Source organism: Haemorhous mexicanus, chromosome 3, assembly GCF_027477595.1.
Source record: "Haemorhous mexicanus isolate bHaeMex1 chromosome 3, bHaeMex1.pri, whole genome shotgun sequence".
NCBI classification, from domain to species: domain Eukaryota; kingdom Metazoa; phylum Chordata; class Aves; order Passeriformes; family Fringillidae; genus Haemorhous; species Haemorhous mexicanus.
In genome coordinates, this window is record NC_082343.1 from 856,781 (window position 1) to 882,772 (window position 25,992).

At 49.8% G+C, this 25,992-nt stretch overlaps 1 protein-coding gene across 2 annotated transcripts in view; it reads left to right on the top strand.

Annotated features, from left to right (window-relative positions):
- Nucleotides 1-25,992, top strand: part of PAK5 (p21 (RAC1) activated kinase 5) — a 115,496-nt gene that overhangs the window by 11,316 nt on the left and 78,188 nt on the right. Inside the window, exon 1 of one of the 2 annotated variants that reach the window (XM_059840465.1) lies at nt 18,125-18,247. The exons of the other annotated variant lie outside the window; for it this stretch is intronic. The gene's annotated coding sequence lies outside the window, so the exon portion shown is untranslated. Of the gene's footprint in view, nt 1-18,124; nt 18,248-25,992 lie in introns of those variants that run through there. 2 annotated transcript variants of the gene reach the window in all.

A 25,992-nucleotide genomic window follows, 5' to 3' on the forward strand; every position in this document is an offset into this window, starting at 1 on the left:
GCAACAGATAGGGGTCTGGTGAAGATGGTGTTTGTAAGGGTTTGGTTGTGGCTTCAGTCCTCTTTCTCCACACCCCAAGGATGGAGTCTCCCTCTTCTCTGGGCTCTGGAGCCCTGGTGCAGCCAGTCAGTGCCCACAGCCAGCCTGGTGGCCCTCCAGTGGCATCGCTCCAGCTGGTCAGCCTCCTTCTCCTCTGGAAGGCATCTGTGTCTTTTCCAAATATACTTGCCTGGACTTAATCATTTCACTGGGAAAATCCTAATTGCTCCTGTATGGATGAACTGTAATCTTTCAGCAGTGTTTTTCCAAGCACTGATTTTTCTGGCCCTGCTCCCAGTCAGGCTTTGGTGCCTCCAGAGGGATTCAGCCAAGCTGCCTCCCTGAATCTGCAAGATACAGCTCATAGCCTCAGATAACAAACGCTTATGTATTTTCATTTTGTTTTTGTACTTTCTGTCTGAAAACATATGCTCCACTGCCTCCTTCTTGCAAGGAGCCCAGATCCCCTCCTGCAAGCCCGTGTGCAGCTCCTGGCCTGCTGCAAAGGCCAGCTTTCCAGGGCTGTTGTCAGAAACAGGGCCTCTCTCTCTCCCTTCCCGTGTCGCCGGTCTCCACCCGAGAGCAGGGCAGGTGTAAAGCAGAGCACAGGAGAGGCTCTGATCCCGCTGATGCCACGCTCCCTCTCTGCTCAGTGGGTCTGTTCCCAGGAAAAGCGTTGCTGAAGCCATGTCTACCAGTCCTTCCCATTGCTGCAAGCATGCAGCAGCTCTCCTCAGCATTTTGTGTTCTCCATTCCTCCTCCTGAAGTGTGGCAGGAGCTGGCAGTGCTGCTGGGAAGTGCAGCACAGACAGAAGGGACTCCTTCCATCTGGGTGCAGGGTTCAGCATCGCTCTGAGTTGCAGCATATCAGATTTGGCTTTTGGTGCCTTGTGCCCAAGGGAAGCTGATCTGGGCATTTTCTCAGAGTGGCTTTCATTAATTACACTGCACCCAAAAGGAGTAGCCCAACTTCTCTGTTGCACGACTTCCCTTCCAAGCAAACCTTCCCCTGCCTGTTCAGGCAGTTCATGATGTTGTGCCACAACATTATGGTGATCACTGTAACCACAGAAGCTGCCTCTGTGCTTCATGATTCAGGCCTGAACTGCTGCCTACAGCTGTGGTACCCTCGTGGGCACCTTCACAGCCCTGGAAGCTCACACAAGCTTTGCCTTCCATGTGAGACTTGTGCCCTTCACAGGAGAATAGAATAAAATAGGGCTCTGCATCCTTTTTCTGCCCAGATTACCAGAGCTACCCCAGCACTGCCTTTAGACAGGGGAGCTTGGGCAGTGGTGTCTTAGCTGCCTTGAGGATCGGATTGGGGGCCGTGTTGTGGAACATCACAGAAGACAGGAGACAGGATGTATCCCTCTGGTTCTGGGTCCCTTTAGCTCTGCAGATTTAAGCTAGGTCAGTTATAATACAGCTTGAAGCAGAAAGATGAAAGAGCTGCAATTAACATCATCAAGCCTGTATTTTCATATGAACAGCAAATGCAAATGTTAATGCAGACAAGCAAAGACCTCTCCCAACCTCTGTGTGTGCTGAAAATTTAGCAAGCCCATCAATAAACTGTTCGTGGAGATACCCGTGAATATTTTTGTATTTTAGCCTTGTCATCAGCAACTTTTCAAGATAATTATGTTGTGTGAAATGATTACTAGAGAATGAAAGAGCAAGCTCCAGGGTAGTTTGTCTCTGTGGCTGTTCATTTTTCAGTGATATGACTGATGGTTTTAATCAACAGGTCTGTGTGATGGAATAAATTCCACTGTCTCATCATTGCTCTGGGTGCAGGCTGTTTTCACCAATAACTGTGTTTTATAACCAGGAACAGCTCCTGCTGAATCCCAGCAAAGAAAAGGACACATAGGCTGTACATGAGTACAACTGTGCTTTATGGCTGGCATTTCTAAAGCTACACAAACGGTTGGGATGCCCAGATCCCATCAGTGTTCATGAGGACAGAATAACCAAGTCCTTCATTGCCCTAACTGGAAAATCTATGTACACAGGGCTTAATGCAAAGTATATACACCTCGGTGGGCAGGCTTCTGTTGATATCAAAAGATATTAAACATGGCCTACATCAAGGACTTCAGAGAAAGCATCAGCCTCTTCACTCCCCAGCAAAGGGGTTTTGAGGTAACCCAGCTGATTGGACACTGTGGGAATATTAGAGAGGACTGATACAGCTGGGCTGGGAGAAACAACCTCATGTGCTGAGGGTCCCAAAATGCTGCAGCCCCTGCAGCCTGAAGGGGATGCTGAAATTGCAGCACTTTCAGGAGGCTTTGTGGAGGTTTGGTAGCACAAGCTGCAGCAGCTGTGTCAGGGCAGGAATGGGCCTCAGTGCATTGAGAGAGACAGAAATCCCAAGTCCTTCATGCACCTTCCTTTTCAGCCCAGCTGGTAGCCAGGCTGGTCCTTAGCAGCTGGGACAGCCCTGACCAGGCTGTGCCCATGCCCAGGCTGTGCCCAGCCTCTGCACAAGGCAGGGCCTCTCAGTCCTTCGTGGCCTCAGCCACCAGACTGAAAGGCAAACAACTCGGAGGCTGTTCCCAGTTAACTCTTGGATGCTCTCCTGGACATGCAAAGCCAAGTCCTTGCTTTGCTCAGCACGGAGCTGTTGGCTGGTGCCTTTGCAGTTTGCCTCAGCTGTGCTGAGCTCCAGTGACAGCAGGTAACTAGGGGCACTCACAGAGCAGCCCTTGCACGAGGGGACACTTGTTCAGGCCAGTCTAGTATTGTGTGCATGTGAGCAGAGCTGCAGAAGTGACCAGGCTCTCTGGGCTCTTTTAGCATGTTCCCTAAACGTTGTTTGGGCATGATCCCAAATTTCTATATAATGTCTGTGCCTGAAAGCCAGGAAAAATCTCTACACTGTATTTTCCAGCCCTTTGATAGGATGCAACCTGGGCAAAGGGCTGAGCATACTCCACGGTGTAAGGATTTGTTCATTTTTGAACACAGCTCTCCAGCAGCCTCAGTGGGCTTTACAGAATGCAGGAGGCTCAGTTTCAGCACTGCATTTGTAAGCAAGTGGACCTTAGGGGGACAGGGGAGATGTTACTCTGTTGTCAGTGATATTAAGCTAAGATTCTTTGGCTGAGTTTGCCATTCATCTAACAAAAACTGGTTTTCATTTGCTAACCTTTCAAATGTGTCCATCTGTAATTAAATGCAACCTCTCCACCAAATAGAAGGATACCTCACATACAGGTTAAAAACTGGAGCTGAGTACGTATGGTATTTATGTTGGCTTTCCAGTGCCTAATGCTCTAACTTTGGCATTTACTTGGGTTTTGTGTTTTACTTTTTTTCCCTGGCAACTTGAGTCAATAGCTCTTGGGTAGAAACTGGAATGCAATGAAACATGCAAATAAGTGGACTTCAGGTATATGAAATACTATCAAGTGTGTTGGATACATAAGCAAAGCCCAGGCTTATCAAACAAGTTTTGCATTCAGTGCTGTGTTAGCAAGTAAGGGTGATGTTACCCCAGGCAATTGAAGTGGTTTATGGTCTCCATGTTCTTCTGCTTTCACAACCAGCAGCTCTCTGCCTTGTCCCTCATTTCAGTTACTGGAAATAAGTGTCTTGTTTTTTTAGCTCCAGTTTTACTTGTTCATTCCAAGCTAAACCAGCAAAGTAAGGAGATGCTGGACCTGCTGCAAGTCCCTTGCACTTCACCAAGCTCCAGACCTGGAGGCTTATCAGATGTCCCTTTGTTTTTTTCTCCTTGAGACAGGACTCTTAAAGGCTGGTTTTATAAAGGCAGAAGTCAGATACATTCAGAAAAGGTTAATCATTCACAGTGGCACTGTAGTTAGTAGCCTGGGAATGGAGACTAAGGAAATTGATGTTGACTTTGGGGTACTTTAAATGTTCTTGAAAACTTTCTCTCTGGTCTTCCTGAAACTTTCCTTTCTTGTTTACAGCATCTTAAGGATTTTCATAGGATGAATTAAAATTCAAATTCTTTAGGAAGGTAAATCTAAGGAAACATATAGGAAAAGAGCTGGTGTAAAACTGAAAACTGTTCACGTGAGAAACAGAAAAGGAAATGGTACTTTAGTATGCAATGCATGCCTCATTGGATTTCACTAAATTGCCCTTGCTTTAGCACTGAGTCACAGGAGAAATACAGCATTTCACAAAGCAGGTAGCCTCAGAAAAACTGTAAATGATTTCTGGGATATTAAATTCACAGAGACTAAGATCTATTGTGCCAGCCTAATTATTTTGAAATACCGCGGGTAAATCAATGGACGTACACTTAAGGTTTCATTATAGGGATCATCTATTGCTTCCACTGTGTGGGCCAAGTCCTGCTCTCACTTGCAATTAATGGAATCTTACTACAGGCAGTAATTCTGTGTGAAATGGGCAGCATTTCAGCACTCGTTTGATGATACACGTTGTGACAGAAAAAAAAAGCCGGGAGCAGAACACGTGGCTCTTGCTTTCCCACCGCTGGCCTAGAGGTGGCATTGCAAAGGTCTCCACAAGGAAGAGCAGATGACAGCAGAAGTTCATTCTCAGTGGTTTTCCAGAAGGAAAGGACCTCTTGGGTCTATACTGGGTCAGGTGAGCTTCTGCCATCCAAAATCAATGCAGCACCTGCCTGTGGCAAATAATGGCTTTTCTCTAATTCACTCAGAATTTGTCACCTTGGCTCTTAAGGGCTCACTGCCAGGCTTAGGCAGGGCTGGGAATGTGGGCTCCTGCTCCAGCTGAAAGCTGGGGGCCAGGAAAAACCGAGTGCCATTCCCGATTTGGGGGAGTATCTTCCTCTTGCTTTGTGTTCTCCACGCGCCCATTTAGAGATGATGATGGTGGACTTTAAATTGTGACTGATTCCGTTCAAGGCTTGGCACTGCCAGGGGTATTTGTGTGTTTCCAGGCAGAACGTTGCTGTAGCATTTGTTCCCAGCTTGCTTCTAGGTCTTTGTCTGTCTTCCTCATGAGAAGGATCAGGTTTTGAGCTGGAAGCTCTCAAGAGCAGGAATTGCTGTCTGTGCATTCTCTGTATTTCTGGAAGAGAAAATGGGTTAATTTTATTTCACTGCTAAGATCTCCTGGCACAAGGGTCACCTGTGCCAGAGTGTGCAGGTGGAGCAGCATCACCACACCTGGGCAGCAGGGGCTACGTGAAAATGTGATTCACAGAAGAGTATTATCCACCCAAGTAACTCATTAAAGGGAGCAGGTATGACTTAGGAGTATCCAAAGGTCCTACTCCCCTCATCCCCCCTTTGCTATGCGCTGATGTCAGAGCCACCTAAACTCCTGCTATACCCGTCTTTCCTGTGGGTCTGTGGTGTGCTGGAGCTGGCCTGCTGAGGACTGTTCCCTGGGGATGGTGCCTCTCCATGGCCTGCCCTAGGGCTGCTCCCTGGGGATGGTGCCTCTCCATGGCCTGCCCTAGGGCTGCTCCCTGGGGATGGTGCCTCTCCATGGCCTGCCCTAGGACTGCTCCCTGGGGATGGTGCCTCTCCATGGCCTGCCCTAGGACTGCTCCCTGGGGATCCTGCCTCTCCTGTCTCTCCATGGCCTGCCCTAGGGCTGCTCCCTGGGGATTGTGCCTCTCCTGCCTCTCCATGGCCTGCCCTAGGCCTGCTCCCTGGGGATGGTGCCTCTCCTGTCTCTCCATGGCCTGCCCTAGGACTGCTCCCTGGGGATCGTGCCTCTCCTGCCTCTCCATGGCCTGCCCTAGGACTGCTCCCTGGGGATGGTGCCTCTCCTGCCTCTCCATGGCCTGCCCTAGGGCTGCTCCCTGGGGATGGTGCCTCTCCTGCCTCTCCATGGCCTGCCCTAGGGCTGCTCCCTGGGGATCGTGCCTCTCCTGCCTCTCCATGGCCTGCCCTAGGGCTGCTCCCTGGGGATCGTGCCTCTCCTGCCTCTCCATGGCTCCCAGGGCAGCTCCCAGCAAACCTGCCCTCAGCAGGGCTACATCCCCAAGGAGGATAAGGCATCTCCCGTTGCCATGGCAATGAGCCAGTAGGGAGAGCTCAGAGCAGTGCCGCTGCCTCCCGAAGGTTTTTGGTGCCACGCGTAAGCAGAGCCGGGCAAAGCCTGGCAGAATGGAGGTCGGGGGAGCTGCTGCTGCCGTGGACCCTTCCCCACTCGGCCTCCGAGCTGTGCCAGGCGGTTCTGCCTCTTTGTTCCCCGCACAAATCCAGCCCAGCCTCCCTTCCCCCAGCAAAGCCCCGCTAAGCTGGAGCACACCACAGCGGAAAGGGATTAGAAAGAAAAGCCATCCTTGCTGCGGCGGAGGGACAGAGTGCATAAACCAGCGCCACGAGGGAGCTGTGCCCCCCTGGGCTGGGCGCTGCCAGCGAGGGCTGCGCTCAGAGCTGCTCGGGGCTCCGGGTGCCGGCCGAGCCCTCCGCGGCGCTCCGCAGCTGCCGAGCGGGGCAGCGGCCAGAGCCGCCCGGGCAGGTCCGGCTCGCTGGAGGGAGCTCCTGGGACGGGAAGAGCCCTGTCCAGCCTGCCCGGGCAGGGCCCAGAGCCACGGCTACAAACTGGCCTTCAGGATGCTTTCAGTGGCTGATGCTGGCACACAGGTTGTTTCTTTTTGGATCTATGAAGAGTTGTGTTTTTCTCCTATGTAAATTAGTCTTATGTAGGTTGTAAACAGCCTATATAGGTCTTGAAAGTTTTTTAAGATTTTTGCATACAAAATCTGACTTTCTTGGAGCCTCGTGACTCTGGGAGCTGGAGGAATGGATTTTCAGGTTAAAAGTGATACAGCATTACACTGTGAATGATTCTTTCCCCCATCAGCTGTCTCAGGGCTTGCACTGGCACATTACAGGGTGGGAGGGGGACGTTCAGCCAGCCCTGACAACTGAAAAATAGAGTGAAAAGTTGAGATAAGTGAGCACAGCCCTGTGGGTGAGCCAAAGTGGGAACTGGGACGTGCCCCTTGCTGTGGGTTGGGCTCAGCGTGGCTGGTGTCAGTGTCCAGAGGTCACCTGGCAAAAGCATCCCCAGAAAGAAAGGGGTTCTTGCATGGGTGGAAAAGCAGCTGGGCACGGGAGGACTTGGGGAAAGACTACAATGAAACAAGCCTGCTTGGTTTGTGCAGGCTTTGGCAGCCTTGAAACGTGGGTTAAAACTGGTGAAAGCCACTCAGAGGTGAACACTGAGTAAGGACAATTGAGACCGTATCTTCCTTGAGCTGGTTAAAGATTGACTGTGTTTTGGCACTTTTCCTCAGTTCTTGTTTTTATTTGCTTCAAGCACTGGGTGCTGAGCAGTGATTAGCAGCCCCAAAGGCTGCATCCTTTGCAGAGGGGCTGTCTCCAGAACACCTGGGGCAGTGAGGCTGGGAGGGGCTTTCAGTGCTTGTACCAAGGTGGGAGACCCCAGGTAACACCCCAACAGCACCAGAAAGGGGGCAGTGAAAGGGGTTTGGCTCTGTAACCAGAGCTGTGATGTTGAAGGACTCTCAAGCACAGGCATTTGGGTGTGGTGTTCTGTACAGCCTCGACATACAAAGAGTCAGGACCTCACTCCCCAGAAAATGCTGGGTTTTTCCTGGTGGTGTTGTGCCTGCAGAATGGATTAAGGGAGGATTCCCTCATTTGGGAAGGGGGGGCTCCTTAATCCCCAAAGCCTGGATTTAAAGATCCTAGAGAGAGTAATCACAGACAGTGGATTAGCATCTGTTGGGGAGCCTGGCAGGAGAGGGCAGCATGGCACTGCCAACCCCAGGGTTGGTCTTCACCCTTGTTTACAGCTCTTTGCCCAGGCCTGTGTCTCAGACGTGTTCACTTGGAAGCACAAAATTCACAGAAAGGAAGATGTCAAAAAGAGCACTTCCTCAAGTCATGGATGATTTCCTGCAAGTGAGAAGCGTGTAAAACATGTCTGGGGCAGGTGACAAATGATGGCAGGGGTGTGGTGTGTTTGTTTGTTTTTGTAAGCACCTTTAATATTGCTCTTGCAAGGCTTCTGCCATCACAAACTGAGTCAGCCTTTAGCCAGAAGAAGAAAAGGAGGAGATGCTTGTCAGTCAACAGAAACTAGCTGGTGTAGGGCCATCCTCATGCTGCCCAGAGGCATGTTGGCCTCCAGCCATGGAAGAAAACCCATGGTTAATGCCTTGTTTGTGTGGGGAAGCCTGGAAAACAGTTTGTGGCAGTATGGCCCTCATCTGTTACTTAGTGTGGCTCAGCTGTCAGGGAGCAGGACCATGTGCTGCTTTTCTCTGAGAACGCCCAACCCAGGCTTTTCAGCAAGGTCTGACTTCTTCCCCATTCAAAACAAAACCTTAAAACATGCAATTTCCATACAGATATAGCACAAGGGAAGTACTTAGCCTGGCTGAGGCATATTTCCCCTGGGAGCTCTTGCAGGAGAAATGGACCATATTGGCTTTTCCAGCTGGCCTCAGGTACTGCTGCAGCAGCACATGAGCTCAGTGGTGTGTGTGTTTATCTGGCAGGAGGCAGTTGCCTCAAACACAGAGGATCTGCTCCCCAAGAGCTCCACCACTTCAAATTTAGAACTGCATTATTTATTCAGACAGGATTTTCTGGCAGCAAACCTCGCATCCTTTTTGCATCCTCCGCAGTCAGGAGGAAGGAGGGAGCTATGTGTGATGGTGCCCAGAGCGTGGCCTGTGCTCCCTGGCAGTGTCCATGCTCAGCTGGGCTGGGTGGAGCAGCCAGGCAAGAGCCAGGCCACCCCCCTGGGGCAGGACAACTGGAGCTTCAGGTCCTGCTGCACGTTGCCTTCTTGGCTGCATTCCTTAGAGGTTCCCTTTGGGCAATCCTGGATCCCCTCCCTGCAAGTGCAGCCCTTCAGCCACCTTGGCTTTCAGGCACAATATGATCATCTCCCTTCACCATTCCTGGCCCAGCTGAGGGTGGCTGTTCTCTCCTCTTCTCTCCTCTCCTGCCACTGCACCTGCTCAGCCACACTGATGGAGAGGGGGCTTTTTGTTCTCCTGCCATCAATGCCCAGGCTTGGGAGACTGCTGTGCCCAAAAGAGGGCACAGCTACCCCTGGAGCACAGCAGGGGAACACCCAGGGACTGTCTGGCAGAGGAAGCTCCATCAGCAGAGTTTTCTGCCTTTTTTCTTTCCCTCCTGGGCTATGTCTAATTGAATTTGGATAGTGGGGGGTTCTTGTTAAGAGGCTGTGCCACTGCTCTGGAATACCCACTCCTACAGTCTGTCCTTTCAGTTTAAATGTTGCCAAGGAGCTGTGCTAGCCCTCGCCACTTCAAGGGAGAAAATCCTTTCTGTTGTTGAAAATTGACTGTGTGCAAGTCTCTGAGGACCAGCACCAGTTTGTACCACTCACCAAACAGGAGCAGTGGTCTGAGTCTGGTTTGTAAATCAGGTCACTGACATTAGCAAGGCAAGAACAGCAAACAGCCTGGTGCTATGCTCCCATCTGTGCTTGGAGGAGAACCAGAAGGGTACCAGCAGAAGGGCAGCAGGGAGAGAACAAGGTGTCTTGGCAAACCTGTGTGTCTGTGATAGTCAAGAGAAGCTTTTGTTTTCAGCAGGGGGTTTTCCATGGCTCACATGGAGCCATCAGTGCAATCACAGCATCCAGAGTGCTCAGAGAGACAATGCCCAAGAATAACAGCTGATGGGGCAGGGTGGGAGAGAGAAGGTGAACAACTTTTCATTGCTAGCATATGCTTTAAATCACTTCAGCTCTCTTACTATAGCCAAAGTTAGGATTTATTTTCTCATTGGCAATTTTTCTGCTGTTTCAAAAGAGCCAGATTAGCAAAGCAAAACCAAGGAAGTAACTGCCTGCCCACCTCTGAGATGCCTTCCTGCTCCTGCCTGCTCTCAACATCTCATCAACTCACCCTGCTAACTTCAGGCACCTTCTTGGTTTCACCATCATGGTCAAATCAAAGAATGAAGAGTCCTTTGCTTGGAGCAGAGACCACCAAGATAAACTCAGGAGCTGTTCTTCAAATCTCAGTGCATGCCTGGAGTGCTGGAGGGCATGTGCTCAGAGGGAGGAGATGGATGCCAGCCCATGGGGGAGAGGGCAGTGCCTGAACTGCTGCGCTGGTTTGAGCATCCTGCAGGTCCCCTGCCCTGGCCAGCAGAGGCTGAAGCTGATTTTTCAGTGAAGGCACTGCTGGGGATGGAGGGGGAGCAGCCTTGGCAAAGCCATGATCCTGTTTGCCCTGATCACTAAAGGTCACGAGGTGGCTCTGTCTGTCAGTGGGAGGAAATGAACTCTGGTATCTTCAGCAAACTAATGTCAGGCTTGTACTGATTCCCCTTTCAGTTTAATTTAATCATCTTTGGTGTCTGATTCTACAAACACGGCTTTGTGCTGCTAAACCTTTGCTGCATATTAGCTGAGAGGCAGCTGGAATTTGAATTTGATTTGGGTATGGTGAGAAACCTTATATTTAGCACTTGGCAAATCTCTCGAATGCAAGAGCACATCAGTTTATAAATGCAGGTTGCTTTGATCAGTGTAATTTTGGAGGCTTAAGTATGAGAGAGAGAATATAGGCTGGGTACTGACCCTGGTAAAGGAGAAATAGACAAGTATTCTACCAGGTGGTTGGAATTACATTACTCTGCAATATCAGCCTACCTGGAATTTGCTGCAAAGGATTGTTTGTAATAGAAAAACGCCTTGGGTTACAAAGTACTTCCAGTGCAGTCCTTTGCAGCCTGCAATATAAGGGTCAGGTACGGAAACACTCAGGTGAGGGGGCTGAGGACAGCCAAGAATGGCCAGAGCTGGACTGACCCAGGGATGAGATGCAGACCAGGAAATGAAGACAAGCTGAAATAGCAGTGAGATGAACTGCCTGCTTTCATCCCTCTTCTCTGTTGGACAAAACCCCTGCTGGCTTCTTTGCCATGTAGGATGCCAAACTAAGAGTCACTCTTGGCATTAAAACACGTGTAGGATGCAGGGTTTTGCCATATGTTCTAACAAAAGCAAGTACTTTAATTTGCAGTTTGGGGCTGGAGCTGGAGGCATTCCCAGCGATTGCCTCTTCCGAGAGCTCGTGTCCCTTTGGAACCTGTCCTGTTTCAAAAGGAGCCCCCTCTGACCAGCTTCCCAGCACCTCCTACGGGCACATGGACCCAGCTGTGCCCCTGGACATTCTGGGATGCTCCCTGCACATCACTGGGGCCTGCTTTTCTTTTGGAGCTGCTGTTAGAGGGAGGAGTGCTTGGCACTTGCAGGGTGGGGAGCAGGGGCTTTTAGCAGCTGGGAGGCTCATCTGTGGGTTTATTGCTTCCCCAGAAAGAGAGTATTCCCTTTGCATAGGAAAAGTGATTGCTTCCAGAACTTAGGAGTACGTGGTTTCATGGAGCTCAGGTTCTGCTCCCAGCAGAAGGAGAGAATAAGGCAGTAGCAGTGACTTTACTCTTCGTATTTGCATGGGCAGGACATGAAAATGGAGCTTCAATGAAAATACTATCAATAGTAGTGTGGGCATGAAAATGGAGAATTCACCACCTCCCAGAAAGCAGTAAGATGGGATTGTCCAGCTGGAATTGGACAATTAGCTCCAAGGTGCAAATGGAGCAGAACTGATCACAGTGAGAGACCCTGTGCCCACTCGTGCATTTTGGGACCATTTTGGGTTCACCTTGGGTGTAGCCCTGGCTGGGTTCTTGTGCTGCCCAAGGTGGATCCATGGAGGCCTTTTAATAAATCCCTGCTTTATCTTTAACTCCATCCAATCTCTGTTCTAGGCCAGCCTTCCCAAGGCACCACTTGAACCATGTCTAGAGTGAGAGCACCAGAGATCTGGTGCCTTCCAGCTGTGGCCCTCTGGGCCCGTGGCAGCAGCAGGAGCTGGTTTGTCTAGAGTGAGAGCACTGGAGAGAGATCTGGTGCCTTCCAGCTGTGGCCCTCTGGGCCCGTGGCAGCAGCAGGAGCTGGTTTGTCTCCTGGGGAGGAGCTGAGCGCGGGCCGGCAGCAGGGACGCCGTGCTCAGAGCAGTCGGGATTGATGCACGGCGGGGCTAAAATGCATTGACAGATCTGCAGAGAGCAACTTTCATGCATCCCATATGTTGCTTAGCTTCCTCTGGGTGACTTAAGCAAAAAAATCTTTTGCTGGAGGAGAATTAGAGTATTTGTATACTTGGCCATTTTTAGTTGTCTCTTTTTTCCCCTTTGGCTTCACCTGATGTGGTCAAAAAGAATAAAAGGTATCAGTTAATCATTCTGGGAGCATGCACAGATGTATTAAATAAGTATCGTTTCCTGTGGCTCTAACAGCAGGCACAGGAATATTCCCAAAATCGTCAAGAGGTTCTTTTCTCTCAGAATTGCAGGTCTGACTAAGATTATCAAAGATACAATGCTGCTAAAGGGCACGGTAAGTGCTGGGGTACTCTGACTTCCACCTGAATTTTTGGCTAGTTACCTATTGCAGAACTTCCCAGAAAGTATGAAATGTAACCTTGAGGTCAAACAAGAACTTTTTGGAGCAATGCTATTTTTACTTCTCTCTGTTTCGTGTAGGCAAACACGTGCAGCACAGACCATTCAGTCCTGATGAAGTGCCATTGTTTAATACTGAAAAAATGCACATTTGATCTAGTCTACATTTCCTAAAAACTGTGTTATTGATTTGACAATATATTTTTCCTCAGACAAAAAAATTCTGCAGTTATTTATTCATTCTTGCCCCTTGGAGAGCTCACTACCATCTGTTTTTCTTGGCTTTGCATTACCTTATTTTTTTCCACTTGTTCTTTTCCCACTGTGCACCACTGAAGGACTATACTATACATTATCTCATAGCCAAATTATGCAGGGTATTGTAAACATGTTGTAAACTTTGCCAGCTGCAAAGTCAAGGGCTCTGAGAGATCTTGCTCGGTACTGGAAAGGATCTTTGAAGGAAGAAGGCAGCCTTTTGGAAGCAGATTTGCAGGGCAGTGTGACACAAAGGTGTAATAGTGCTTCTGCAGAATGCTGGGGGGAGGAAAAGGAGCGAATCCCTTTGTTCATAGATCCCAAACTTTACCGCAGAGGCCGAGAAGTCCCTGAACCAGGGACTCCCTGCTCAGCCCCCTCTGATGAGACACAGCAGGGCTCTGGCAGCTGGGACAGCAATTTGAGCCTGATCAAGTCCCACACCCCTCCTCTCAGGCAGGACAGGACCATGCTCAGGGCACATCACAGGACTGAAGCTCCTGCATGGTCCCAGAGTTGTCTCTGGAGCTGGAGCAGCCACGTCCTGGGAAGATGCAAACTGCAGAGCATCTTGTGCTCTGCCTTGCAGGGGTGGGGCCCATTGCTGCCCTCAGAAATAAGAGTTGAAGGGGAGGAATCGCAGGTGTGTGAGGGTAAGTCTGTGTAAATATCCCTAGTTATAGACCTTTGTGTATCTTTTGATCATTCAGCAATAAGAATGTTGGCAGTAGCAATACCAGGCGTACCAGAAATCATGGCTCAAAAATATACAATCACTTCAAAACCCTTTTATGAAATTTATCTGTTCTCTTTGCCTGTCCTCTGGTGACTGATCTCAGTGGCAGTGAAGGTCATGCCTTCAGGCTTTCATCCCGTGGTACACTTCCCAAAGGGCAGAAATCTCTGTGGGAGACAGCACTGGAGCCCAGGAGCGGGCAGTGCAGGAGGGAGGACGGAGCAGCACGGACATAGAGGGGACTGTCACCCTTGCTCATAGAGAGGCCGGCCCTGGGCCTGCCCCTGTGCACTCCCCAAGTGCTTGAGGAGGAGTAAAAAGCAGTGTGGATTACAGGACCACGGGGAAGAGCCCGTTTCAGTGCATGGTGGACATGGGAAGCAGCTGTACAGGCTGGTGGCACTCGCACAGCCCTCAGTGAAATGCAGCTGTCTCCATGCACTGTAAATTCATAACGAGTGCTGTTGGGCTTGGGTTTAGACTGACAAGGAAAGCAAAGGCACCTTAAGTTTAGAGGAGATTTGAAGTTTAGTTATGAGAGTCATTGTTCTGCTACCAGAGGAGTGGCCCTCAAACAGCATTTTGGACAGAGGCCAGGGGCTGCACGGGAGCACATGGTGCTTGGCTTGGCAAAGGCCCACTCTGCCCGGCATCCTTCAGCCTTCCTCCCTCTGCAGCAGCCCAAGACCTTAAAAGGCTGCTGCCACCAAGACCAATAGCTGGACAGGGCGTTCATCTGCATTGCTTGGGGAATTCAAACCTGTCTTTTTAATTATTCCAGCAATACTTCATCTTCCTCTCCAATGGTTAGGGAAAAGGATCACCAGTTCAGCTGTACTTACATAATGTGGCTGTGAATATCCCATGACTTATTGCCCTATCCCTGATCTTTTCACAGGGCTAAGAGCTTAGGGGCGAAGAATTGCTTGGCTGGGTAAGATGCATTTCTTTTTGCAAAGGATGGATGATGTTCTTCCAGCCCTGAAGTATTCTTGTGAAAGTTCTTTTTTCTCTACAGTCTTTTCTTACTATTATGGGCCTATGTTCATAGGCTCGCACTCTCATTAAGAGGCACAGATTTAAATAAGGGGCTTTAATCAACAATTTTCATCATGATTTAAATCAGCTAGCAGGAAACACAAAATTGATTATTTAAATTAATCTTGGTCTTCATTTGTAGTTTTAAATTATTTTCCTAAGGAACAACTGATACTTCCTCACCGGAGCCTGGTACTCTTTTTTCACTTGTGATCAGGATGTGCTATTACCATATTTATTTAGGAATCTGAATATTAAGTCTAAAGTTACTTAACAATTTTCATTTATGTGACAAACCGATGCCTGATGCCTCTACTCCATGGCTTATTTTAATGTTCGTGTTAAGGTGCACTGCAGAAAAAAGTAACATACATTAGTTACTGTGCTCAGTAAATCACACACTAATCCTAAATGTGATGGAGGGATAGGGCAAGGGGAAGATTCTGCATTTGAAATGGACATCTTGAACACAAGAAATATCTCTTTGATAGCAGGCTGGGGTGTTTCTAATCACCAAATCCTTATAAAGACTCATATTGGAGAAAGTGCAATCTCCTGTTCCCTTTGTTTTCAATCACCAATGATTTTATCAAATTGGAGTGAACTGAAAAGAAGAATGTCTTTTTGTGCATCCTGAAAAGAAATGGGTCTGTAGGAAATGGGCTTAGAGTCTCAAGAATCCCCTGATCCAGTGGGTTCAGCAAATACTTCAGCCACTGCAGTGGCTTGACTTAATCTAAAACTTGTCAAGGTTAACTGCTATTTCTTTTAGTATTACAATGAAATTTAGGCCATAATGTTTAGTGCCACTGGTTCAGGTTTTAAATTAAAATTATCAAGTTTTAAATGTATAACAATAAATACAAAAAAAAATAATCCGATGCTCTGATTTTTCTGTAAAAAGGACATTTTGTATTTTTATCTGCCTTTAATTTGCATAAACTCTAGCTCAGGGCAGTTGCAATGACTCGAGGAGCCATATTTCTGATACCATTGTGTGTAAAGTAAAAGCAAAATGAATCTTTTTTGAAAAGCTTTGGGGTATATCTGTTTTTCTGATTGAAGGCATTAGATAGTCAAAATCATCCTTTGGGTAATTCAGCTGACTTAGTGGAGAAACTAATGTCCAAGTTAGAGACCTGGTTTCTTGTTGGCTTCAGCCACGAAGACAGAGAGTCCAGGGCTCTCTGGGAACACAAGGATGGGATGGGATTTTCCTGTGCTGGTGGATGCATCAGCCTCCCTTGTGTGTGAGTCTCTGCAGGTTCCTGTTACTGAGCCTCCGTGCCAGCCGTTCTCCCAGCACCTCCTGGGCTCTGGAGGGATTACTGCTCCCTCCCTCCCTGCCGTGGCACTCCTGGAGTGGTGCAGTGCCTCTCTCCCGGTGCTGCAGTTTGGCAGCCATCAGCCCATTTTGCCAATTCCCTGAGACAGTTTCCTCCAAGTCACGCTTAGACTAAAGACAAAACAGCCAAGGCTTGATTTCTGTTTGTTGCCCTGCCAGAAGCTGTACGAGGCATGCCAAGATGTGACATGCAGCACCTTGCACTACAGACACACACCACTCATGCTGACTCAGAGCAGGGAAACCCTCACTGCCTGGTCCCACCTTATTTCTGCTCTGATGCGCCAGGGAAAGGCTTCAGCTTTGGGGTGAGGTTTAAAACCAAGTTGTTGGGGTTTTTCCTTTAAAGTTTTAGCCTGGTTTGGGGTTTTCTGGGGAGAAGTTGGGTTGTTTGGGGTTTTTACCAGAGCCTAAATGTTCTTTGGTAGCTGCTGATTCCAAATGATGCTTCTGGCTGCAAAACCTACTGCAAAGAAATGGAAACCAGGAGCAGCAGAGTGACTTCCAGCAATGGCACCCACTCGGGTGGCCCAGGGTTTTGAATAACTTTATGCTGTCTTTTGGGCTGTGCTGGTCTGTGCCCCAGGTCCCTGCCAGAAAGCAGAGTGGCCCTGGTTGTGCTGGCAGAGGCTGAGGCTGGAGCAGGAGCTTGGCCATCCCAGCAAACACCATGTGCTCTGGAGAACCAAGGGAGCTCCTTTTGTCTCACAGCATTAGAGCAGTGATGGAGCAGAACATAAAAACAGTAGAAGCAAACACTACTGGAATGGGTAATGGAAGAGCACATTTCTGATGGATTTGTTGTTGTTGTTATAGGGTTTTTCATATGTGCAAAAACCTATTTGGACCTCGGGTGCCTTAGTGCTGTGAGAGCCTCAGCCTCTGCACGTCCCTCTGCCTGCCCCAGCACACCCACCCCACACAGCTCCAAGGCACCTTTGTCTTCAGGCTGTTCCTGTCGAGTCCTCTCTGCTCCTGCCACACAGAGTGCGTGTTAATGCAAATGGGCATCACAGAAACTAGAAATTATGTGCAATTCAACATCATTAGGTATGAAATCACTCCTCTCCCATGCAGGGCTGTATCAATCAGGTCAGCTTTGGGTCTTTGCTTCCCAGGGAGCCTCTGTTGCAGGTGCCTTTGAAAAGCACTTTGCTGTTTGTGCTCACTGTTTCCTAACAGGGATGGTTTGTGGTCATCCATGAGCACACACCATCATCTTCCTACTGATTTAGCATGTGGAAGGATGGATACATGCCTTTATTAAAGGCAATCTTAATCTTTCTTATGGAACATTTCATAAAAATGTAGGCTTAGAGCAGCTTTCAGAGGCAACCACAAATTGCCAGCAGTAATACACCAAAATTAGATGGGCTAGATGGGGTTTGTCTGTTGTCATCCTCTGATTGCTTCCTTCCATCACTTGTCTTAACCGGATTTGTCCCTTAGCACCTGACCATTGTCTGGGGAGAGCTCACAAGTAACAAACACAGCTGGCACAGCTGTTTTTGTATTAAAAAAAATTGTGGTAACGGAGGTCCAAGTGCAAAAGGCAATGGGTGGGTGGCTGCAGAGTTGGGATGCAGATGAATGAATGTGGGTAGTAGATTGGTACATGGGCAGGTGCATGTATTGGTGAAGGGGTACATGAATTGGCTGTGGATGAGTGCACAGGTGGGTGGGTGCATGCACGGATGCATCGGTTGGTGCATGATCGGGCGGGTGCACAGGTGCCTTGGCGGGCGCAGGAATGGGTGTGTGGGTGTCCAGGTGCATGAGTTGATGCGGGAATAGGTGGGGGATACATGGGTGCAGGCAGGCACGGGTGAGCGCACAAGCTGGTGTCCGCATGGGTGGAGGGGTGCATCGGCGGGTGCAGGCACGGCTGTTCGGGGGCAGGTGCCTCGGCTGGTGCGGGAGCGGGATTTGGGCGCGCAGGTGCACGGGGCGATGCAGGGATGGGTGGGTGCCCGGCTCGGTGCGTGCAGGGGTGCCTGGGCCGCCGCGGGCACGGCTGTGCGGGCGCGCGGGTGCCGGGGCGGGCGCGGCCGCGGGGATGTGCCCGGCGGGCCGGGCGGCCGGACAGACAAAGCCCCGGGCCGGGCCGGGCGGACAGACAAAGCCCCGGGCCGGGCCGGCCGGACAGACAAAGCCCCGGGCCGGGCCGGGCCGGGCAGGTGCGCAGCTGCCGCCGGCCGGCGCAGCGCGGCCCCTCCGCTCCGGGCGGCAGCGCGGGCGGGGCGGGGCTGCGGGGCGGCGCTGCGCCCGCCCGGCTCGGCTCGGCTCGGCTCGGCTCGGCTGGGCTGGCACGGGGGCGGGCGGCGGCACCTGCGGCCGCGCCGTGCGGAGCGAGCGGAGCCGCGGCCCGGATGTAGCCGGAACATGGCGCTGGGGGCGGCGTGACGGCGGCGGCCGAGGTAGGGCGGCGGGGCCGGGGCGCGGGGACCCGCCCGGGGCGCGGGCGGCGGCTGCACTGCCCGGGGGACGCGGGAGCCGGCGGGGCCGCCCGGAGCGCGGAGCCCGGCGCCGTGCGCTCCTGGCGGCCGCCGGTGCCCGCAGACAAAGGCACGGCCCGGGCATCCCGGCCGCACCTGTGCGGAGCGGCAGAGCCGCGGGCGCTGCCAGGGCGGGCTGCCGCGGGGCAGCCGGGCATCCCGGGCTCCTCTCACGACGGTGGCCGAAGGTGATGTTGCTTTTGATAGCTTGCAGGGGTTTCCTGCAACAATGGCTTTTCTTTTCTGTTTTCTTTTTAAGCCATTTTGGCTTTTGTCATTTCCCCCCCCAGAAGTTGCTCCCAACTTTCCGCGAATATGATGTGCTTTTGGGTTTCCCCCAGGGAGCAGGTGCCCAGAGAGCCGTACAGCCGCTCCTGGAAATGCTCCTACATGAGCCTCTATACCTCTACTCCCTCTTTTTTTTTTTTTTTTTTTTTTCCCTTCATGTAAAGGGTTAGAAATGCCTGCAATCGACTCCACTCTTCTTGCAGTGTTCATGAGCCTCGGATCATCGCAGCTAAAGAAAATGAGCTGCATGGTGACTGCCGTGCTTGAATAACACTCCAGCCTCAGGCCAGGAGAGGTGGTTTTTTCATGGTATCGATCAGACCTTGAGAATTTTTTTACCAGCCCGCCAGCAGCACGCAGGCTGCCTTTCTTCCTCTTTGTTACGTACCAGCCCTCTGCTAACATAAAGAAACAATGGATTTTTTTTTTTCCCCAATTTATTCAGTCTTAGATCTAAAGGGCCGTCACTGCCAGTAAGGATAAAATTCCCAGGAATTTGAGAGGGGCCAGCAGTGACACTCCTCTGCCAGTAGCCTTTCTGTTTCATTTTAGAATTTTTTATGTGCTTTAGCATTTGCGAAATTAAGGAAATGAGTTGGTGTCTGCATTGAGATAGATCTCAGTGGTCCCTGCTGCCCAGACAGCACTTAAGGAATCATTGCTCGGAATGTATTACCTTTATGGAAGGGTGGAACTTGCACTTGCGCCGCTCGGGGTGCAGCAGGGAGCCAGCCGTGCTGCCCTGCCCGCTGTCACAGCCGGCGCTGGGGGCTGCAAGCATCGCTGCTGCTGCTGCCGGGGACAGAGCTCTTGTCGTGCGGAGGTGACGGGGATGGCTCTGGCTGTCGCTGAGGAGGGTGGTTCGGAGGTGGCCAGTGGATGTAGTGCCGCTCCTGGGGCTCCCTGGCCGTCTGCCCCCCCAGGAGTGGCACGGAGAAGCTGCTCTGGTTCACGAGGAGCTTCACAAAATGGCCCTTTGCGTTGCTCTTTTCTTCCTGCCCCTACCTTGCTGTTTCTGCTACGTGTGGGTTGCAAATGTGTTGATTGCCCGTGGTGGGCAGCTGCTCTCCTGGGTTTCAGGTGGGAGTGAGGGACCTGGCTGCGTGGGGCAGGGCACTGGTTTCAGAGCTGGCTGTGCCAGCTAAAGCTTTGGGAGTTACTCCTTGTGGTTCACCTTGTTGCCTATTGCTGTGGCTCAGTCACTTTTTTTTGGCTGTAGGTCATTTTAGGTTGATGAAAGGTCTTTGCTCAATGTGGAATTGTGTATTCATGCTATTAAATGTATTAATTTGAGATAAATTGAGTAAAAGCATTGTTTTAATCAAGGGAAGGACTCACTCTCCTGTTGAGAGTGCTGTAGTTGAACTTTTTTTCTTTCTCCTACTTCAAACATCTTTCCAAATGGTTTGTATCCCAGTGAGACCATTATTTTTAGCTGAGGTGAATTTTCATCAGATGATCTGAGTCCAGCCTCCATAGTCCCACGTCCCCGTTGTGCAGGAGCTCGGGGTGCTGTTGCTCACCTCTGGTTTAGCCACGGTCTGAGGAGGCGAGAGTGAGCGGTCACAGCAGGGTGTGTGTGTGCCCTCAGCTGGAGGGACTGCTGGACCAGGCTTACCTGGGCAGCTCAGGAGCCATTCCACACCGGGAAGCAGTGCCACAGAGAAACCCTGGCACGTCTGTTGTGGAGAGCCCTGTTGGGAGTCATCAGCAAATTCCCTTGGCAACCCCCTGTGGAGCCAGACCTAGTAAATCCCAGTGCTCCTTTGATTCCCTTATTACTTTGGCACCTCTCTTTGCTTCCCAGTGGCTTTTCTGTTTGTTTGTTGGTTTTTTTTCCTGAACATCTTCATCCATCATGAATAGTCACAGTAAGTCAATGTTTGATTTTCAGTGAGTTCTCAGCATCCCAATGGCTGATTTTTAAATGGAAGCATGTAACAAGCAAACTTCCTGCAAAATATTTTACTTCCCCATTATTATTTGCCAATGTAACAGATTTTGGCAACTCTTACTCTGGAAACTATTTGGGAAGTACAATGCAATGTAAGAAATTTGCTCCCCAGTGTCAACTCCTGCTGTCAGTCAGCTGAGAGCAAACGTCCCATGGTAGTTAATCACAAGTTTTAGTTTGTCTTTAGCTCATCAGTCTCACTTCTGACCCCAGATTTGCTACTGAAATAGGGGAGACAAACTGTTCTCATTGATATCAGCTGGGCCACGCAGTTTGGGTTTAAAGCTGAGTTCTAGGAAGGCTCCAGCTCGTGTGGTGGGTGCCCAAGAGGTGATGCTGGCACGGATCTCTCAGGGGTACAGGTGTCAGCTGCTTCAGGGATGTATGGAAAAAAGAACTGGCAAGAGCTGAAGAGCACCTGCATCTCTGCTTCTCCTCTCTGATCACCCTCACATTTGACACCTAAATCCTCTTCCTGCTTTGAAGCTGCTCCAGTTAGGAATCTGAAGTGTTTGGCATCTACTTGTTCAAAAACATGAACTGGCTCTGGTTTTCCTGGTTTGCTTTGCAAAAGCTGCAAACACAAGTGTGCTGTGTGCCGAAACTGCCGGCAGGTGTGTGCGGGAACAACAGCTGAAGAGGTTCAGAATCATAAATCTCAAACAGAACCTCTCTTTAAATACCTCCTTGGGATATCCTGCGCCTGGCATTAGCGTTGCTGCCTCATGGTGCTGTTTGACTGTCCTGGAGGCGTTTTTGGGACTGTGCAGAAGTCAGAGCAGTTTGTTTCTTGGATCTGCTGTGGGGTTTGGCCAGGTTTCCCCGGGTTTTGGTGAAAGCTGAGCAAAACCTCTGTTGTCAGGATGGAATGGTATGTGATTGCAGTCAGGTGAAACCAGACAAATGATGATGGGGATTTCAGGTGGTTGGTAGCCTCACACCTGTAGGGCCTACACTTTCTACCATCCTCCAGTTATACTCTTATTTTTACCATTAATTCTAATCTCTTAAACATACTTGTCTTGCTACTCTCAATAGCAATTTGAAGCCAGAAATGTGTTTTAAACAATTGTTGGCTTAAAAAATGGATGGTATGACCAACAGAGCCTTGGTTTTGATGGCATCTTCCCTTGTAGCTTATCCAGTGTCTGATACAGGTTTATGTGTTGCTCAGTAGGAGCTTCATAGGGTACCTTCCTTCTTTCTAGATACAAAGCTTGATATATTTATGACAATTTCCCCCAATTACGTTCAGCTGTGATTGGTGGAGAGGTGTGCCAGAGCACTCCCTGATGCACAGCTGCATTCACTTTATTATCAGGGAACAAGCTGAAAAGTGGAATGATTCAAAACCATTTACAGCTGTGAACAAAACCCCAGTTAGTCCTGCCTGTTCAAAAGGCAACTCCCCCCAGCTCCCTTCAGAGCAAATTTCAGAGCACTTCAGTGGTGTTTAATGTTCAGGTAACTCTAATAAGCCTTTAATCCATTGGGCCACAGAGATTGGCTGGGGACTTGGCTGGTAGTGTGGCTCCTTTAGCCTGCGTGTCATGGAGCCCGGGAGGACTCAATGTTGCATTTGGAGATCTGTCCCTGTGACAAAGAAAACAGAGTATTTTCTCTGCAATTACATGTTAAATTTTGCTGGTTTTGGTTTTTTTCCTGGAGAGAAAACAACTCAGGGGGCAGGACTGTGGCCAAGGCTTCTGGTCTAAGACCAGCCACAGTATTTGGTTCTCTCTTGTTTCAGCTGTGCCTGTTGAAAGCCCTGGCACAAAACTCCAGCTTTAAACGAAATCTTGTGCCTTAGAGGGTTCAAAGATTATCCCTTTCTGAGTGCTGCCTGTGAGTGCAGTGATGTGAGAAGTGTGTGCTCCCATTGCATCACGCAGAGCCAGCCACAACACACCAAGTCAGCTGTTTTGCATCTTTTCCAACTTTTTTTTTCTGTGCCATGTGAGAATGCTGCCACTTTTGGAAGGTGCATCTGGTGGAAGTGCAAAGCTAATAACTGTTTCAGATACAGAGCTTGATCTGTATGATCTTTTGACATCAAAGCAGAAATACATGAATCAAGTTTAGCTCTTCAGGGCTGCCATTTGCCATTACCTCCTAAGCAAAGCTTTTATTTAAAGATGAGCTGTAGATGCCAGTTAATATTTACACTCCATGAGCCACCAAAACTGGGGCCTGGAAGGGCTGGAGAAGCCTTGGTTTCACCCTGTGGAGCTCAGGGCACGGGGTGCACCCATCCTGTTGGTGCACATGGCGTGAGCGTGGCCAGGGCGCGCCCGAGAGGGGCGGCGGGGCTTGCTCCGAGGCACGGAGTGATGGAGAGTGGAAGTGAAGTCCTGTCTCCCATCATTTTCCTTCTGGGCTCTCCTGGCTTTGCTCTGCTGTTGGAGGTTGCTGCCAGCAAACGGCTCTGCCTGCAGCGGGACGCTCTGCCCCGCTGTCACAGGGCTGGAGTTCTGATTTTGCTGAACAAAGATGCTCTTCCAAAAATAGGTTAAGCCAAAGAACTTAGATGCCAAAAATAGCACGAGATATTTTTCCATTTTCTGACTGTCCTTTTTTTGACTGTGTTTTAGATTTATTGTTCCCTGCTGGAGGCAGCTAAAGAAATAAAAGAGAGTGCAGCTGTAGGCGAGGGAATAGTGGCAATAGACAGACACAGCCACCTCTGATGGGGGAAAACTACAAGTGTCAGCTGTCTCTGTAGAAGTACACAAAAACGCAGACTAACAACGTAAACAAACATGTGCTGTGTCACTAAACTGCTCTCTTAGCAGAAATGTTGTTGTTTTGATTAAAGTTAAGGTACCCCACAAAGGGAAGGGTGGAGAGAATCCCGATGACAAAGGGGAGGACAAAAGAAATGCCAGCAAACAGAAACTGGAATGAATAAATGCCACAGGGATGATCCTGGTGATAGCCCCTGTAAACCTTGTATTCGGACACGCTCTGCTGCGTGTGAATAATTCACTGGTCCCAAACTGGTGGCAGTAAAATCTGCCCAGCACGTTTTCATAGAGGTTGGGCAGGTTAGAGCTGTTAAAATTGAAGGCTTCTTTCTGGGGATTCTCCATAGGAAGTTTTGTATGATGAAGTTAAACTCCAGCTTTCCCGTTCCCCAGGCTAGATGCCTGCTCAGAGGGCTGAGCTGATGGCTTGCACTGCAGCTATTTAAGGTGCTGGGCTGAGCCTGGAGCTGGGAGTCAGGAGGCACCATCTCTAATCCTGGCTCTGCTGCTCACTGAGCCACCTCCAAGAAGTTATTTAACCTCTGCATGCCACTGCTTCCCTCTGGGGAAGAGCAGGGATTATGATAATTGCTTTTGAAAAGCACCTTAGGTGTTTACTTTTATTTTTTTCCAAAGGTGCAGAATGCTCCGGTTCTGAGCTGGAGAAGCTTGATCCGTCCCAGGAGGCTTTCAGTACTTTACAGCATTGTGAAAACAATTCTTAATGCCATATTGTTTGTTTGGGCCATGTAAATAAATAAACTTAAAAGATTTTTGATGCATTTTTTGCACGCTACTCACAGAAGGGCTCTTAAGATACAGCTGAAGGACACAGAAATGAGGTGTAGTTCAAAAGGGTTGTTACAGGACACTTCAAGAAATGCAAGTAAACTGACAGAATGTTTAAATTGTTTCCTTCTTCAACCAAATCCTGCCAAGGCCACAGGAGGCTGGGTTTGCATGTATTAAACTTCTCTGACTTCCATGTAAAGGCCCCAAAGGCAACAGATTTGTAGCATTGCTCACTTGGATTTGGAGGGTATTTGGTTTTGTGTTTTACAGCAAAGGGTGCTTTTCTAGGCTGAAGAAGTAGGAAGGTTTCCCTGAGAGCGAGATGAGAACAAAGTAAATGTGCCCTGAGCTGTGCCTCTATCCCAGATTTTGAAGCATGCAGGAAAGAATAATGGTACATGAATTTGTCTCTCTTGCACACACTGAACTCCTCCTTCCCAAAGAGCAGAACTTCTTCCTATTTAAGCCTTGTGTCACAGGGAAAAAATACTCAAAGGGCAGAGAATTCCATGGCTGAGCTGCAGCTGGGAGCAGAATGTTAAAGAAGCATTTGTGGAGCGTGGTGCTGTTAGTGGGGCGGCTGCTTGGGAGGCAGTGTCCGTGTCACAGGGGGTGCGCAGGGTTTGGGCAGCAGCATTACAGGCTGTGGGGTGGTGTGTTATCCAAGTGCCCAGGCAGGGACTGTAATCAAGGCCATTGGCTGCTGAGGAAACCCAGGAGATAAAAAGGTGCTCCTGTTTTTTATGCAGGAGCTCTGTGTGAAGCAGCCGAGAGCGGGGGCTGTGTTGCATCTTCCCAGCACCAGGGAGAGGGGCCCTGGCAGCGTGTTTGGGGAGAGGCCTGCCTCCAGAATAGCTCAGTGCTGCTACAGCCTTGCAGGTGGTGATTGCCTTTTAAGTTCTGCTCTGTGTTCTGACGTTTTTAGGACAGTAACTGAAGGCTGGGAAGTAAAACACAAACAAAGGAGCACAGTGCAGTGTGAGGATGTGTGTTCCTGCAGCCTGTGGCTGGGTGGAGAGAGGGCTGTCCTGCCGGAAGTCAGGGAGGGCTGGCAGCGAAGGAAAGGGGTTATTGCCAGTAGCTGCCCTGCCAAAACCCAGTATTGATGGCAGGGCTCAGTTTAAAGCAGATGGTGTAATCCATACCCTAAAGAGTGCCTGGGGAAACGCGTGCAAAACCATGTGCCTGGATGCCAGGGAGGGTTTGTTCCGAGGCGTGAGGCAGGAGGAGCCTTCACTTGGATGGAGGGGAGAGCTGAGCCTTGGGTCTGGAGAGCAGGGAAAGGGCTTTACTGGGGCAGGGCTTTTATGAGGGACTCAGGCATGTCTCTCATTTTCTGTTAATAGAGATGCAGCACAGAAACTACTGAAAATGCAGCATCCATCCCACATCCCAGCATCCATCCATCCCCTGATTTCTCTACCCAGTCTCTTTGAGGACCAACTCTTAGCACTGTCAGATTCACAGGGAGACTATGCAGGGCTTTTTCAAGTGCTTAACAAGTACAAGGCATGAGGTAAATTATTTAAAGACTGGTTCAGAGCGTTGCTAGCTGGAAAGTGACTTACAGTCTCTTCACAGGCTAACAATAAATGGATGTTTTTTCTTCTGTTTGGGGAGAGGAGTATGGAATGTGTTGCCCATCAGCAGGCCTGCTTCCCTCCAAGAGAAATGTTTGCTGTAATGAATCATAGAATGACCTGGATTGGAAGGGACCTTAAAGATCTTCTTGTTCCAGCTCCCCTGCTGTGGGCAGGAGCACCTTCCACTGTCCCAGCTTGCTCAGAGCCCCATCCAGCCTGGCCTTAACACCTCCAGGGATGGGGCATCCATAACTTCTCTGGGCAGCCTGTTCCAGTGCCTCACCACCCTCAGAGGGGAGAATTTCT